Source organism: Lonchura striata, chromosome 5, assembly GCF_046129695.1.
Source record: "Lonchura striata isolate bLonStr1 chromosome 5, bLonStr1.mat, whole genome shotgun sequence".
In the NCBI taxonomy this organism is placed as follows: Eukaryota; Metazoa; Chordata; class Aves; order Passeriformes; family Estrildidae; genus Lonchura; species Lonchura striata.
This window is the reverse complement of record NC_134607.1, coordinates 46314476-46330992: the sequence shown is the minus strand read 5'-3', so window position 1 is coordinate 46330992 and position 16517 is coordinate 46314476. Positions and strand designations below refer to the sequence as shown.

General features: G+C 37.2%; 1 long non-coding RNA gene across 1 annotated transcript in view; it reads left to right on the top strand.

The window, feature by feature from the left end:
• The first annotated feature begins 1318 nt into the window (after positions 1-1318).
• LOC144246271 (uncharacterized) overlaps positions 1319-16517 on the top strand; it is a 164856-nt gene continuing 149657 nt past the window's right edge. The window contains exons 1-2 of the long non-coding RNA XR_013339946.1: positions 1319-1338; positions 3705-3811. This is a non-coding gene — a long non-coding RNA (uncharacterized LOC144246271). The remainder of the gene's footprint in view (positions 1339-3704; positions 3812-16517) is intronic.

Sequence of the window (16517 nt, the reverse complement as noted above, 5' to 3'; positions counted from 1 at the left end):
GCCAACAGGAAAAAAGACATCTTACAGTAAGATATTTTAAAGACAAATATTTTATTCAATGTTTGTGAAACAGTGAGTGACACTGCTGCTCACACCATCCTTTTCTACAATGAAACTAAAAAAACCAAGTAAGGAACACTCTTCTGAAGTACAGAAATAAAGCAGAGTTGTCTCAATGCCATACAGCAAGTCATGTTCATCCCATCCCTTTTAGGCAGGTTTTCCAAACCCACCCACCTCTCCTTAAAAGCCCAATCTCTGTAGAATGTTCCTCCTATTTCAAAGACTAGTTTTAAAATATCCTTTTATTTAAAATAACAGGATTTTGTAAATTTTGTACTTAGTTCAACAAAACAGAAGAGCTTCTTCCTTTCCTCTCCCTCCCATTAAAACAAAACAACTTTAATTTTTATTTGGATTAATTAAATAAGGTCTTTTTTTTAAGGTAAATGCCCAATTTGTTTTTCTATCATAAGTTTATTCTATTAGACTTTTAATCTAAGAGTACCTTTAAAAATGTGTATAAAGTTAATAAATTATTAATAGCTCTTCAATAAATTTTTAATGAGCTGTTAAAAATCCCAGCAGGCAGTTAGGTTACTTACCTACCACTCTAGCTTATAGCCTTGAAGTGGTGGGCATGTATAGCAACAAAGCAAGTATTGTTCATACCTGCAACTCTTAAATACTTATTAACCCTTCATTATTGCAAAGGACTACATGAGGCTTTTTCCACCCATTCTTTACCTATTCAGTTTAATGGCTAATGAAGTGCACTGATACCTCTTAGCCCCAAGGAGCCAGTATTTTGGTAATGCCTTGCAGCAGTGGTAGTTTTGCCACAAATCTTTTCTTCCAAGTGAGAGCTTTGTGTATGATGACTGGGACATAGAAGGACTCAGAGCAGGGGCAGGGAATGAAAGCAGCTCACAGCTTTGGTTTCTAGGGCTTTACTGACAGTCTATTGACATTTCTAAAATATTCCCCCACTGCAACTGCCTTTCTCACTTCCCCCCTGTCACTTGATGCAGAAAGACTAAAAATAAAGTGGAAAGTTACTCAGAGGGTGTGCTCAGTCTTTCTTCTACAATGTCTGTGAATATCAAACTTTAAAAGCAACTGGATAAAATAGTGTTAAACTCCTCAGAGCACAATATTAGTGCAGCTAAAGACTTCCCAGAATAAACCTTATACATACACCTTCCCTTCTGCTTTACTCAGATCAGTGGTTTTGGGTAGGATTTTTTAGGCAGAATGAAGCAGTCTTTTATATTTAAGAAAAATGAAGATCAGAAAAAAATCCAAAAGCAAACCTTCTCTCCAGTTTGGGCTGTCAAGGTAGGCTCCCATGTATTCTGCCAACTTTTCCTTTCCTACATATGAATGTATAAATACATCTATTTAACTGTTCTGTAACAGACAGGCTGATGCAGTGCAGATCTGCCTAAGCTTTTTTTTTTTTTTTCTTTCTCCACCCAGAGAGGTAAAAATGGGAATGAAGGGCCATGGACACTGAGCTATCCACTGCACAGAAGTGACTGGGGAGGTCAAGTACTCCAGTAGCATAGAAAGATCCCATCTCATAGGCAGAGCTGTTTTTCCAAAACAAGGTCATTACATCATTGTAGAGTTGAAAAAAGGTGGAGGAAAAACTTCCTCACTTAAAGATGTCAAAAGTCTGTGTATATGGATTTGTATATGGAGATATATGTATGTGGGGTTTTTCCCCATAAGAGAAAATTTGCTTTTTCGAGAAGGTAGCTGTCTTAACTTTGAAGGTATAAACTGAGAATGGGAATTTCAGCTGCCAAATAACCTTTCTGCAGCATACCCAAGTTACCTACCATTTGCTGGAGTATATAAAGGATAGAACAACTGGAGGGCAAAAATGGCCAGTCTTAGAAGTCTGGCACCACAAAATTTGCCACTGTAATAGCTCCATCACCTATGAATATCTGTGTTCATCTTCAGAGCCAGGAGCTAAGAGCAATCCTCTCCTTAACCCAGGGAACTTGAAAGTTCATAGGGTCCTGCAGCTAGCTGCTCACAGCCAAACAGCTTCAGTGGGTGAAACCTGCCTGTCCTAATTGAGCTCATTCCATCCCTGTCATACTGGTGAAACACTGACCACCTGAACGTACTGCAGCAAATGAAGCTTCACTCATGGTCTTTGTTTTAATTTTCTACTATGTTTTCCATATGTATTTACAACAAATGTGGATTAAAAGTATAACTAGTATAATCATATTGATAAACAAATTCAGCAGCTTACAATGAGATTGCTAACCTATTTCAATTAATTTGTTAAAACTATGAAATATTGTCATGTTTGAACAGTTTTAATTTGAGCCCAAAATATTCAGGGACGTAGCAAGTTCCTAAATTGACATAAACTGAGAGAGGGATTAACATATCAATGGAACACAAGAACTCTAACCTGGCTCAAATTGATATGTAATTGAGCTGAAAGCTATTTTTAAGATATTTAGACACACTGGAAGGAAAAACTATGCCAAAGAACGCTTGATCAAAGGCATTCTATTCAATTAATAGTCCAGCATTTTGTGACTTATTACAGAAGATTAAATAAAATTAAACTGCTTCTTTCTGGAAATGCGAGCACAATAGATGAGCTAATGTCATGTAGAAGGGTCATGATAACTTGATTGTCACATATTTTGGGAGTATAACATTTGATTTGAGAGTTTAACAGCCACAACTCCAGTATCCTCACATCATGTCTCACATTCATCTCTAATGTCACCTAGCTGATATCTGACACAACTTTGATTTCACAATCCTTATATAACTTCCATCGATAAGTCATGCCCAAAAGACTACCAGAATTCTCAGTGCTTCCTCTGCCAAAACTCCTCATGTTCCAACTGCATTTCAGCTTCATTGCTACAGTTCATAGTCTGCCTAATCATAACTACCCAGAAGACAACATAACAATATACCCTACTCCAATGTAGAATGAATGTTTCTCCTCCAACTTCATTAATTTCATGCAAGCTTTGGATTCATTTTTGTATTGCATCTCTTGTTGTGAGATATCAAGTCTGTGAAGCTCAATCTGCTCCAGCAGAACCATCTGTTAAAACCCCATTTCTAGCCAGCTCGCTCCTTACTGCTGCCTTAGGGTTGTCTGGGGGTTTGCTGTTGATGCTTTGCATGACAGGCAGCCTGCCCTGATCCTTCAGGCTTGAACCGTGAAACATTTGCTGCAGGTTCCACCTCTTACCTTTATTCCCTTATTCTCCTTTTCTTTCACTGAGAGAAAAAAATAAAGATAGCTTTGTGCGTCTCAGTGTGGGCATGTGGACATATCAGGACTTTTGTCAGTGGTGGCTGAGAAGAGTCCTACTCAAAACAGATGTAGCCTTGGAAGAGATAGGTTCAAGGACAAGAAGAAGAGAACAGTTTGCATAACCCAGAAAATATTTATTAGAGGCATTTTTTCCCATAAAAATTCTGTCTCCAGAACTTCGGTTGCCAGGATAAAGCAGAATCTTGTGTATGTTGGTACTCACTATCTGTCTATAGTACACCAATTTTGCACAATTTGATGTTCTCACATGACCTAGAGATAGCAAGGAGATTTAGGGATGATACACATGGGAATATTTTATAGCCACTTGGATTTTATATATAGGCTGAGAGGAGCAAACTTTTAATGTACTTTTCAAAAAATCTTGTTGCAGGAGATACAGGAGCAAAGAAGAGGACATTGTCTATTCTTTACTTACACCTGTCATGGACAAAATGAAGAACTTACACATTCTGTACACAGAAAAATCCTTGATCCTGTGTAAGTACCATTCACTAATAGCTAAAATTTTCATTGTGTTGTCAACACTGTTTTGGACACAAACTCTAAACATAGTCCCAAACAAGCTACTATGAAGAACATTAGCTCTCTCCCAGCCAGTACTCTGATACAACCAGCTTTAAAGTCCTCTAGGGACTTCTGAAAAAGCCTTTTGGCTGCTGCTGAGAAGGCAGCATGGTTCACCTGTTCATGTTCATGTTCATGTTTTTACACACCCAGACTGTGAAAAAACAACTTCTTTGTCCTGGGAGCTATTACAGTATCAACAACGCTGCAGGGACATCTCTGCACCCTGTTCTGATTTCCAAGTAGGCAAAATTTTTGAGGGATGTAGAACTGGGATACTGTCAAGAGTTTGTTATGGTTAGATTTGGACTTTAAAATTTTTATGTTATTCCTGGTGTGAATAAATGCAGTGAGGATTACTTTCTGAACAGACATTTCAGAACTAAATATCTTCTGAGAATAGTGGTCTTCCTTTCCAATTCTATTTGATCTGGTATGATTTGATCTCATTTCATTTTGTTCTATTATGTAAAATATCTGGGCATCTGAAAACATGCACTTCATTTACCAAGTAAAACTGGTCCTGCTCAATGTGACAGGACTGCAGTGAATGATTCAGTTTATATGACTACAATAGAAATATTAGTTTCAGATTATAGAAAGCTGAGGCAAAACGAGAAACAGAGAAAAATAGTGCTTGAAAAACAGCGATCTGGTTGTAAATCCTGAGGACAATAGTATTGACAACTGAATTGATGACCTGGAAAATAAGTTCAAATTAAGAAACATAATACTATAAGAATATTGGAGGCACAGCAACAAAAGCAAAAGTATAATGCATCATAAAAATGAGGAGACTGGGTAATTCTGAACTCCTTCTAGATTGTATAGCAGTGTGTTGTAATCATGAGAAACCTAATCAAGTAATGCCTTACCAGTGCTTCCAAGATGTGTGTCTGTTGGAATGAGGCATCATGTTTCAAAACTGTCACATAAATTTGAGTCTAATTTTCAGGGTTGAATACTTTTATTGAGATTGCAGTTTTTCTCTATCAATGTCAGAAATGTATGAAAGCATTTATGAACATTAAGAGAGAAATGAAAAATATATGACCTTAGCAGGGGCACTGCTCTATCCTGCCAGCCTAGCAGTCTTTGATGGCAGACTAATGGATGCTCAATTCTTCTGTCACATGCAAATGTCATTGTATTTCTGGGAAAGGTAAAGTGTAGGAAGCTGAATGGAAGGCCCCTGCTATATACTACATAGTGAACTCTATCCCAGCATTGTCTCAGCTGTGTCATATTGCCATCATTCTAATTTTACTGTATGCTCAGCAAAGGACATTGTGTTCTGGCCCACTAGGTTGCTGCCCAATCTGGTACTGGTGTGCATCTTGCTGGTGCTCTCCTGTCTTTGGCAATTTTTACTCTGTGCTCTTCTACACAATACTTTGATCTTTCTCCTGGTGTTGGTCTGTTCTGTATTCTTCCTTAACTTTTATCCTTGCCATTTTTCATTATCATATGAGATTATTCTCCAAAAATTACAGACAGGCACCTCTGGATCATAGCCATTGATATTTTAACTGTTCAACTTTTAAAAAGCTGGATATTTCAAAGGATGTAATGCTGGGTGCTTTGATTTAAAGATTTATATTTTTTAATCTTGGACTTGGTTTTCATTTTGGATTAATTCATAGCAACAAAATTTTTCCTAAATAGAAAACTAAATAATTGATGATGTGGAAAATGCAGTCCATTACACAAATCACCTATAATTCCCTTTATTTTCTATGTTACTGGACTTAGATAAATAACATTTTTTTATAGATTTCCTGAGATGTTCTAGAAATTAAAAAAAATTTCTTAAAATTTTAATAGAGCTAGTTATGTTCTGCAACTGCTTTGTTGCACGCTAAAAATGAAAATTTCCATCAGACAATAAACTGACTCCTCATCATTCAATTACTTGAAATAGACTATGTGGAAAAAACATAGAGAAACTAATACAAATTTCTGTCTTTTTCTGATATATAATTTATTAGGAGAGTAAGGTATTGTATTCTGTAGAAAAACAAAGAAATAATGTCATTTGTGCAAAAAAGATATGCTGTTGTTGAAGTTGTATACAGCTGCAGTAATGGCATCAGTCAGTAATGCAAGTGTGCAATAAAAACCAGCCACTGAAATGGCCAATCTTACTTTTCATACCCAGGCTTTTTTCATATAAAAGCTGTATAAGAAAGAATGAAAGCTAAACTGAGACAGAGATCCCACATGAAAATCAATCTCCATATACCAAAATTGTTGCTGGATATAGACTTCTGCACAAATCAGGTCTATTTGGTAGTTTCCCAATGCTTATCCTGTTAAATGACTTTGTTCTGAAATTCTTGTAGTGAGTATTAATGGTTTTCTTCACAGAGAAAATTTTCAAATACCAGAATGTATGGTATGTTCTGCTGCTGATACTGCAGTCTGGGGAGATGTTGCTCAGATAGTCCACAGCAAGGCTGAACAGCTGGATTTTAGTCTAACTGTTCTTTAGGAGGATCTTTCTCTCACAGGAAAGAAAACTGGAGTTACCATGTGCACAAGCATAGTAAAGTCAGTGTTTCAGTACCAATTAAAAATGAGAAATTTTGGTGTGAATTAATGATGCAAAAAAAAAAGCCTCAGAAAGCTAAACATGAGTTGGTATAGTGAAACAATTTCTGACTGCATCTTGATTTTGAATTCTAGTGCATTTAATTTTCTTCCTTGCTAATCAATGCTGCTTTTAACCTTTAGATAGTGAAGAAAGCAAAAAAAAAAAAGAAAAAAAAGCAAATGTTTCTCTTCTGCTTGTTTACTTGCTTTTGTTTTTGTTTATGTCTTGGCTTTGTTTGGTTTTGGTTTTGCTTTTTCCATTGGGCCCGTTACAACTTAGCTTATCCTATGGTTCTATGACTCTGAATTTAGGATGTTTGAGATAGCCACTCTCTAAAAAAGGAACTTTGATCCCTTCAGTTAATTAAAATAGTTTTCATGACTACTGTGGCTATTTAGCTAAAAAAATAAGTGAATATATGCTGTTATTCACAACTACTATTCTGTAGGACTCCTGAGCCCCATATTATCAGTTATGAAACATAATTTCATCCTAAATGCAAAGAAAGTGAAAAATGAAGTTATTTATTTCTTGTGTGGGATAAAGAAGAAGTGTTTTGCAGCTGTTAGATATATACATATAAACAAACAAATAAATAAATATAGCAGCTGAGCCCTGATACAGTTGTAGGCTGAAACTCAGCATGTATCTGCCTGTCCTGTACTTTCCTTTTCAAGGTATCTCTGGTGCATTGGCTGAAAAAAGACCAGCTTCCCACAACTCATTCTCTGATTTCCTACCTCCAGAATAGACAGCTTCAGAAAGAAACCAGCCTGGCAGGAATCTGAGTTCTGTATGAAGCCTGACCTGTTGTGATGTATGTGTTTAGGGAGAACAAGGGCCGGATATTTATCTGAGCATATCAAGTGCCTTTTATTCTTAATCCACTCACTGGTAACTTGATTTTACTATAATTTATAATATATACTCCAATCCTACACTGATATGAGATGTGTGCTTGTCCTGGACAAAACATAAACAGGAGTTTCAAACTGTTGTCACTAGCACTAAGTGGATTTTGTGACTATGGTAATATGAATGGAAAACCAGTGCATTGTGTTTTTTCAGATTTCCTGCAGCAAACAGAATCCCATTACACTCACTCCAGTGAACACCATTTTTTAGATTCTTCTATTTTGGGTTTTCTCCCCGTAAGCAACGTGATACAACTTGCACATGTAAAGCAAAATTTTCTTCACTTAGCCCAAGCATTTTTATTTATTTTCTGCTCCTTTAGCTACCTTATAACTCTTTCTTTGCAGTTAAATCTGTGTCTCTTTATAAATTATTATTTTGGAAAAACGAGTCTATTTCCTCAGGCTCTTTATCTGCAGTGTCCAATGACCTAATGACTTTCTGAATCTAATTCCCATATTTGGTATTATTTTGCAACTGAACTTCTACATATTGAAAGACCTCAACATAGAAACGACACAGTTGCATTTATTCTGATAGGTTCTTCCAATGGAGGCCTCTGCCAGCCCTCATCCCCCTGTTTTCCTTCTCTTGTGTCTCTTTTAAGCTGCAACTTGAATCAAACTGAATATTGAAAAGGTGCAATGCTTGAGAGGACTTGGGGAGATGCCTGAAACGACATAAATAGAATAGAAATAGATGTGAGAACCACCCACTCCTGCAGATGCAGAGCATCTTGCTTCTTTCTCCGCGGTAGCGAGGGAAGGATGTACCCGCCTCTTAGCAGAAGGTGTCAGTGTTGCCCCTGGCCTCCCCTGCACAGCAAGGCTGAACGAGCCAAAGCCATGGGTCCTTTGTGAAGTTTACTTTGCCCTACTAAAATGCCTTTCAACACCTGCACATACGGCTGCAATACTTCAGACAGCATTTCTGGGTGCCAGTTGGTCTCTGGGTGATGCACAGTACTGCTGGTAGAATAAGGTGGGGGTGTCAGCAGTGGGGGTGAGAAGGCTTGATTTAACAGGGCTGAATATGCTTTTAATACTCTTAACTTTTAAGCTTGCCAGAGCATAAAAATGTTTTAAGTTTAGTTCAGGTGCCTTTTATTAATTCTAATGGTGCATATATGCAATTTTTTAAATTCCCAGGTGTTGAGAATAAGTTATGGCTGCCCAAAAAATCCATTAAGTATACAAAAGGCAGGGGAATGCAATCCAAAAAACTCACAGGTGCATGGTTCAAAGAAGTAAAGGTCTGGGAATTTACCAACACCTCACTGAAACCTCCCAGATAGAAAGGAGTTCTCTTATCTGCTGTTTTCATACTTTGGTTCTTGTTGGAAAGATTACATTTATGTCTATTACACTTTATCAAGTTTATCCCACACATGATTTTTTTTTTTTTTTTCAAATTATATTAATCAGGAAAAATGCAAAAAGGCTTTGGATGGGCTTGATTTGACTTCAGCCCTAAACTGGGAAAATTTGCAATGTTGGGCTGGGATTTTTAATGACTAGATATGATATATAAATAAAGTCTCGTATTCACTTATGCTGAATAACACTGGCATTGAATTAATTTTTCGAGGAAACAAATAAAGAGGCTTTTTATACACATATTTTGACTTTGGATAGATTCTTCTCTTCCAAATCTTGATCAGATTATTTCTAAAACCTAAGAGAATTTTTAGTGAATTGCATTTTAACATTGGTATATTCTTATCACAGTTTGAATATTTCCAAGTAAGTGTCTTATTCTTTTGCCACTGGAGTAATTGGCAAATTTTTCATCAGCTTCGGTGACTGTAAAATGAAGCCCGAATTTTTCTACTCTACTAGATTAATAGGTAATTTTGACATTTTTGACATCCTCATGTAAATAATCACCAAAGAATACTGCTAAACCAAACTGCCAAAAGCCAAAGGTTTAGGCATATGGTAATAGGCTTTTGTTTTATTCTCTGTCTCTTGAAGCAGCTAGCAATGCTGCTTCAAAGACTTCATTAATTATATTTAGCTAACAGAATTATGCAATTCATGGATTGAGGCATAGAATTTTTCCTTCATTGTTTCAATAATCAGTTTATGTCTTGAAGGAAAAGTTATGATTACATTTAAGTCTAGTTTATGAAAAAAACATCAAATCATATTTATCTATAATGGCATTTAACACATCAAAAATGAGAGGTTAGATTATTGGATTCTGGACTCCTGTAACACAGAATCCCAGCAGAAGACTTCAAACAAAGGCTTGTCCTGCAACAGGAGCTCCACTCTCTATTCACTGACAAAACTTTATGCTTAAGTAACTGTAATGTTAGTAGAGATGGTCATTCTCCTACTTCTGGCAGACAGTTCCCAAGCATAAGGAAAGAACACTAGAACTCGTTTTTTGTCTGCATAATATTCTGCTCAGTTGGAGGAACTGTGTTGAAAAGGCTCTTTTGATGAGGTAGGTTTCAGAGATACAAGGAGAAAAAGAGGAGACATTGTTTTTATATCATCCCTACCTAATCTTGGGCATCCAACACCAAGCTGTCATAGGGCACTTTGACCATATTGTCTAACAACTCTTCTGGCCAGGATAAGCTCCAAGCAAAGCAGTTGATGAATGTATTTTCAGTGATAGTGGTAAAAATGAGTTTTACTGCCTGTTAAATGGTATTAGCTTGCCACTGTAGTCATTAGGGGCCCTTGGATGGAAGTTATTGGTGGGAGAGCAAAAGGAGTAATGGCTTCTGTTTCAGGAAAGAGATAAAAGGTTTAGAATGTCTGGTCCAGAGTCAACTTTTGATCTGCTTCATCTGAGTATCTGTAACCCACTTGCTCTGTGGCCCCCTTTTAACACCCCCCTCTTCCCCATGGCTCAGTTCATAACCCAGCTGCATAACCTTGGCTTTGGCTGATGAAGAAACTGTGTAGTGCAGAACAGCTGTGAAACAGTCTGAAGAGCAGAGCCACATGAGATAAGAAAAGTAAAATGGAAGAGGCTGGATTGTTGATACAGGGGTCTTAGAGATTAAAGAGGCAAAATGTGAACACAAAAAGCAGAAAATACTAAAAAGGGTTGGATTATGGCAAGTCAGCCATGCTGAAAATCAGCTCCAGGGAGCAGCAAAGGCCAACCCTTTGCCTCCTAAGAGAGCTTTGCCTGGTCTCCAGAAAATGCATGGTGAGGATTCTACGGCTGAGATTATCAGTGCTTCCTCAATCCTAGCTCTGCTGGGTGTACAGCTGATAAATGATATATCCATAAATAATCGCTTTGTACTTTTAATTAGCATATACCAGCATCTGTTTGTGCAATGCTCAAAGTGCCCAAACAAAAGGCTCAAAGCAGGGATGGTTATGGGACCTTTCTGGTGCAGGTTTCTGCATGCCACATACCCCATCTTTTCTCCTGGTATCAGCAGCATTCAGCTCATCTTTCCTGGGAGCTGCTGTGAGCAAAACAGAGCACAGGACCATGTGTTGCTATCATCAGCTGTCTGCTGCCCTTGACAGCGTCTGGCTCTGACTATCCTTTGCATGAGCATTGCCTTCAAGCTAGCTAGTTTGCATGCTGCTGGCAAAGCAGAAGCTGGTTATCACAAACTAGCAGGGCTCCTTTGCATCTGTCACCAGAGCTGTCCACTGGACAATATCAGCATGATTGCATTACACAAAGTGAAGCTCAAGTGCAAATTAACATATAGCCCCTGCTCCAGGCTCTGCACTTTATTTGGATTGATTAGATAAGTTTAACTTGATAAAACTTGGTATTGAAAAACTGCAAGCATACCTAGGCAAGCAAATGGGAATAATGAAAGTACGTACTGTTCAAGTAACTTGGTGAGGTACCTCTGACCTCAGGAAGCTGAGCTGCAAGCTAAAGAAACGTGTAGCTCCTCTGCTCTCTACCTAGATCTTAAACCTGCTGTCTGATTGTTATTTCATTCCCATCTCAAATATTTCAGGAACATATTTAAGAAAACTGTTCTTCAGCATTTGAATTAATAGAATTCAGTTATTTAAGTAGGGTTGCTATCTTATTGTGATCCTAATTATCACATATAAGTGTAATCAGTCTATTTTTTACTTAACATCTGTGTGAAGAGTTGCTTCCCCCACTACCTGCATATTGACTGACTAGTTCCACCAGGTTGGGGATGTTATTACATATTGTTCACCCTCAGCAGATGATAGTTCAGGAAATATTAATTCACTACCTTATAATAGATATTCTCAAATTGTTGAAAAACAAGCTAAATCAAGAATTCTCTTATGCAAAATGGCTAATAATTTGCACTGTCCAATTTGGTGAGCTCCTTACTATTTTCCTGTCAAAATTATGAAAAAAATCTACACAGAAAGGGAGAATTGCTTCCTACTGTTTAAGCAGCACATAAATCGATTGAGAGTACACTAAATTTCACACATTCCTCTTATTTTAAGTCTACTGGACTACAACAGTAGAGGACAAGTAGGACAATGCTGTCCAGAAATCACGTCCCTGCTGTGTTTGGAATTGACTATGCCTCTGCAAATTTAATCTATTTACTTCAATAGAGGTACCACTAGAAAGGATGAATACAGCAACACATTTGTGCAAGAAACATTTCCTTTCCACTCATAGACTTGAGCTTTATAACAACAAACACCAAAAAAAAATATTGAAAGTGCAAAACTAAACCAACACCATCAAAATCCAAACTAAGGATAGGAGTGAAAATTATAGATTTGAAGAAAGGTAGAATGTGGCTGGTGAGTGGATTTTTTCCTTAGGAAACCTTTATATCGTTGATTACTGTGATGGAAAAATACTTGAAATTAAAAAATTCAGGCCATGTTTTTCTCCCTTTAATTCCCACACTCTCAGTGCTGAGCAGATCTTTAATTGCAGTTTATTGAATGTGTGGTCAGGCTAATCAGGAATAAAAGATTCCTGAGTGAGACTTTGCCCTTTGAAAACTAGTCTACAAATTGTTTTAGTGCAGCTTTCTAATATAGCAGGGAAGGGGAAAGGCAAAGGAGAACTATTTGAAGGTAATTTGGTTTTAATATGCATTAACTACTAGCACAAATACTTAAGGGAGGATATGTTCTCTTTTCTGAAACAGTATTTCTACTTCATCAGCAATGAGAAGCTAACTCAAAAGGTGAGAGAGAAGATGGGGCAGAATGGAAAATGGAAACTTCTGCTCTGATATTGTCTCTGATACTCTGAGCTTCCTGGTGTTTCAAAGTGGCTAACTAACACTGCCCGTGGTGATAATGAAGGCTTCATGGTGGCCTTCATTAGTGGAAGATATCAGAAGTGGAATGATATCAGAATTTGAGAGGGTGCATACTAAAGAGGAATGTAGTTACACAGAAAAAGAACTAATAGAAGTGACACAAAATAGAAAGCAAGTGAAGAGAGGATGCTGGAAATGAAGCAAAACTCAGAGAATTCTACCAGATAAATTTACACAACCCCTGACACTCAAGTTCCTCCCACAGTAGTTTCAAAAGCTGAAATTTTAAACTGTAAAATATGAAACACTTTAGGTACCAATAATTACTTTTAAAAATATTGTTAAGATGGAATGGAAAGTTTCACTCAGATTTTTAAATGCCATTTCCACCTTTCTGAATCACTACTAATTTCAGTTGGTTTTTTTTCTCTCCTTGGTACTTAGAAAGTAAAAATTAGAAATTGTAATTACTTCTGTCATCTCTCTCCTATGAGAAGGTATGGTACCCTGCTCCTGCTACGTGGTGGTAATGGTAGTAGATTGGCATCAGTGAAGCCTACATACCATTTTTCAGTTCATTAATTTTTCCAATCCAGTGCTGCTGAAATTCAGAATGGTGTTATAAATGGAGATACAGATACACAGCAACATTTCTGACAGTGTGTTCTGTACAGTGACCATCTCCTCCACAGTGATTATAGTCACCATCTTGGAGATCTTGTTCTAGAGAACAATTTTTACTGACTGACAGAAGGAGGATTAAGGAATTTCAGTTGGCTGTTTAGGCAACTGTAGGTTTCAGACATATTTATGGGTATATTCTACTCTGCAGATGCAAAACTTATCTAATTACTTTTATTACACATTGACATAAATACTTTTTAATCTCTTTTGTAGCCACATGGCAAAGCATTTTTCTACTTCATTATCTTTTCAAAGAACATCCCCTCTCTCCATGGGTTCATGGACAAATATCCTCGTCAGAGATAGGTTCATTACAATTTTAATTATTTTCTAATTGTATGATATTTCCTCTCTTTTTTCCCCCCTAACTGATGAGTTTCACATTTTCTCTTGACCTGATGTTAAATCCACTATAATTATTTCTGTAATGGTACATTGCATTAAAGTATCTGCCAAAGTACACTATAAGAGAACCTGCTTGTGTGCGTATGTGTGTTGCATACTCGAGCGTAACCTTGGCTGTAAGAGTTCTTTAGAGAGAACTATTTCAAGATCAATTGAAAAGGTGTGTTTTTATACTGGGTAACATCTTATAATTGTGAAATAGGCTACATGTCTTCACATGTATCCTCACTTGCATTCAGCATGTCTGCAGGGGAGGATAATCACTTTGCATGCCCAATCACAACACTTCCATCTGCCAGAGAGCGTGTATATGCACTCATTTGAGCAAAAAACTTTTACTCTCAAAGGTAGTAAAATATACCACATGAATTCAGGCTTATGATGCTGTCAGACACAGGGATTTAAAAAACAAGGGCTGGCATTTTAATCTGTTCTTTTACATTCACCATGTCACTGCTAGATTTTATGCTTGGAAAGGACTATGCACATTTGAAGTATCTCTTATTTATTCTTAAATATAAATATTCCCATATCTTCCTGGTTTTTCTCATGTTTTCTATTGTTTTGTCCCTATGAATGCAAAATTACATGCTTCTTTTTTATTAAACTATGTGGTCTGTGTCATTTTAAAATGAAACTACAAAATCTCTATTTTGTCATTTGAACAGGTTACTGACTCCAGCTGCTATTTATGAAACATATTGCAATTGGAATTCAGTAATTTGCCTGAGACCAGAATTTCTTTGTCAGGTGAACACTTCTTCCCCAGGATAAGACTTGAAAAGTCTGCTTTTCCAGAGTATTTAAGGATTTGAATTAATAGTTTTGAAACTCAGCATTGTGTCAATCCCAGATGAATATTGCTCCTGCAGGGAAAAAAAATGCTCCCTATGAATTGTGCACTACTCTGGAAAGCTGTCAACTCCCATTCAACATCAACCAGGACTCGGGTGACCTTTGATTAGCCTCATGTCACCCTCCAGTTAAATGAGTTAGTAGCTATTAAAGCTGAAACACACAACCTACCTTGCATTATAAAGGAGTATTTAGTATTTATTCAGCTATAGACAGCTAGCTTCTAATACTAGTGTGCAAAGACACTCAACTTCTGGCAGTGGTGAAAAAACAACATTTATTTTAATTATAACATTTAAAATAAAAATTTCATTGGCCCTACTGCATGTCACAAACTGCTTTTTATTTGCAATTCAGGCAATGCTTAAAACACTATTAATATGGAATTTAGAAGTGTAACAGAGCATATATTGAGGACAGAAATTTCATTTTGTTTGTATACTGTTTTCTCAGTCCTCTATATGGATTTCGGCCAGATGTCCTCCATAACACCTTCTTCCTTGTAACCTGCAAAAGCCCTGCTGTGAGAAGCAATGTGCAAAGCACTAAATGGAGGGTACAAAACAAATGCATAGACCAGATAATGAAGGAAGGCTAATGTTCTCTTATTTCTAACTTAGAACAAAACACTGAAAGTGTTTTCCTACTGAGAAGAATAATAGGCAGATACAAATGCCTGTAAAAACAAAGGTAATCCTGCAATTAAGCCATGGACATTAGAGCATCTGTCCAAGATTGCATGAAGTGTCTGTGTAGCTCATCATATTGTCCCGGATGGTGGCCAACAACATATATCTGAGGGGTAGTATGAAGAAGCTCAAGCATGCAGGGAGAGATGTTTTACCTGAACAGTGGAAACAGTCCAGCTTCAGCAATCTGTGATTCTAGACATCCTTAGAGCATGGTACCAGCAATGTCTTAGAGATGGAGATATTTTTGAGGCAGAGAGGCACATTCCACACACCTCTGTCTCATCATTGTTTTTATTTTTTCTTGTTTTTCTTGGTTATTTGTTTTGTTGGTTTTTTTTGTTGGTGGTGTTTTGTTTTGTTTTTGGTTGTTTTTTGGTTTTTTTTTGTTTGGTTCTTTTTTTTTTGTTGTTTGTTTTTTTGGGGTTTTGTCTTGGTTTTTTTGTTGTTGTTGTTTGGGTTTTTTGTTTTGTTTTGTTTTGTTTTGTTTCTTTTATTTTCACTTCTCTTTTGTCACTGGACACATTGCTTTTCTTTCTTAGTCAGGGTGACTCCCCTCTGGTCCTCCTCTCTCCTTTTCCCAAACTTCCAGATGTCCTCTTTTCAACAGAGCTGGCTAGGCACACTTACACACTCTCCGCTGGGATTCCATGCTGTACTGCAGTGCCTTTGCAGTTCCCTCACAGGAATCGGGTACCTGAAAACCAACCACTCACCACAGCAGTCACTGTGTAAAAACCACAATATATATACAATATACACAATATTTTTACTTAGCTGGTGATTAGGTCTGGAGGCAACTGAAACCAATAAACCATGCTTCCCTAATGTTCCCTAAATGCCTCTCTGGGAAAGCTGCTATATACTCTACTTGTACTGGATCTATTATGAGACCTGAAAATGGGCTTGAAGTCCTGTTTATTTTTATCTCTAGAAGTTCCTAAAGTCAGGAAGCCCAGAGCACACTTTTCAGGTCTGGCAGGATCTGCCCTAAACCCAGGAGTCCAGCTTTAAGGCCACTCTCTGTGAAGTGTAGTCATTTCAGTCTCAGCTCTAAAAATACTCTGAACTGCAATGCCTGCCTCCAAGATAAACATATCTTGTCTGACTCCTTCCAGCCAAAGCTATTTTGTTTTGTAGGCATTCATAAAATACTTATTCTGCCAGACAGGAAACATGACCATAGTGTTTTATGGTTAGGTTGCCACAAGAGAGAAAGTAAGCACAGCTTACAGGAATGACTGCTGAAAATAGTGAATATCC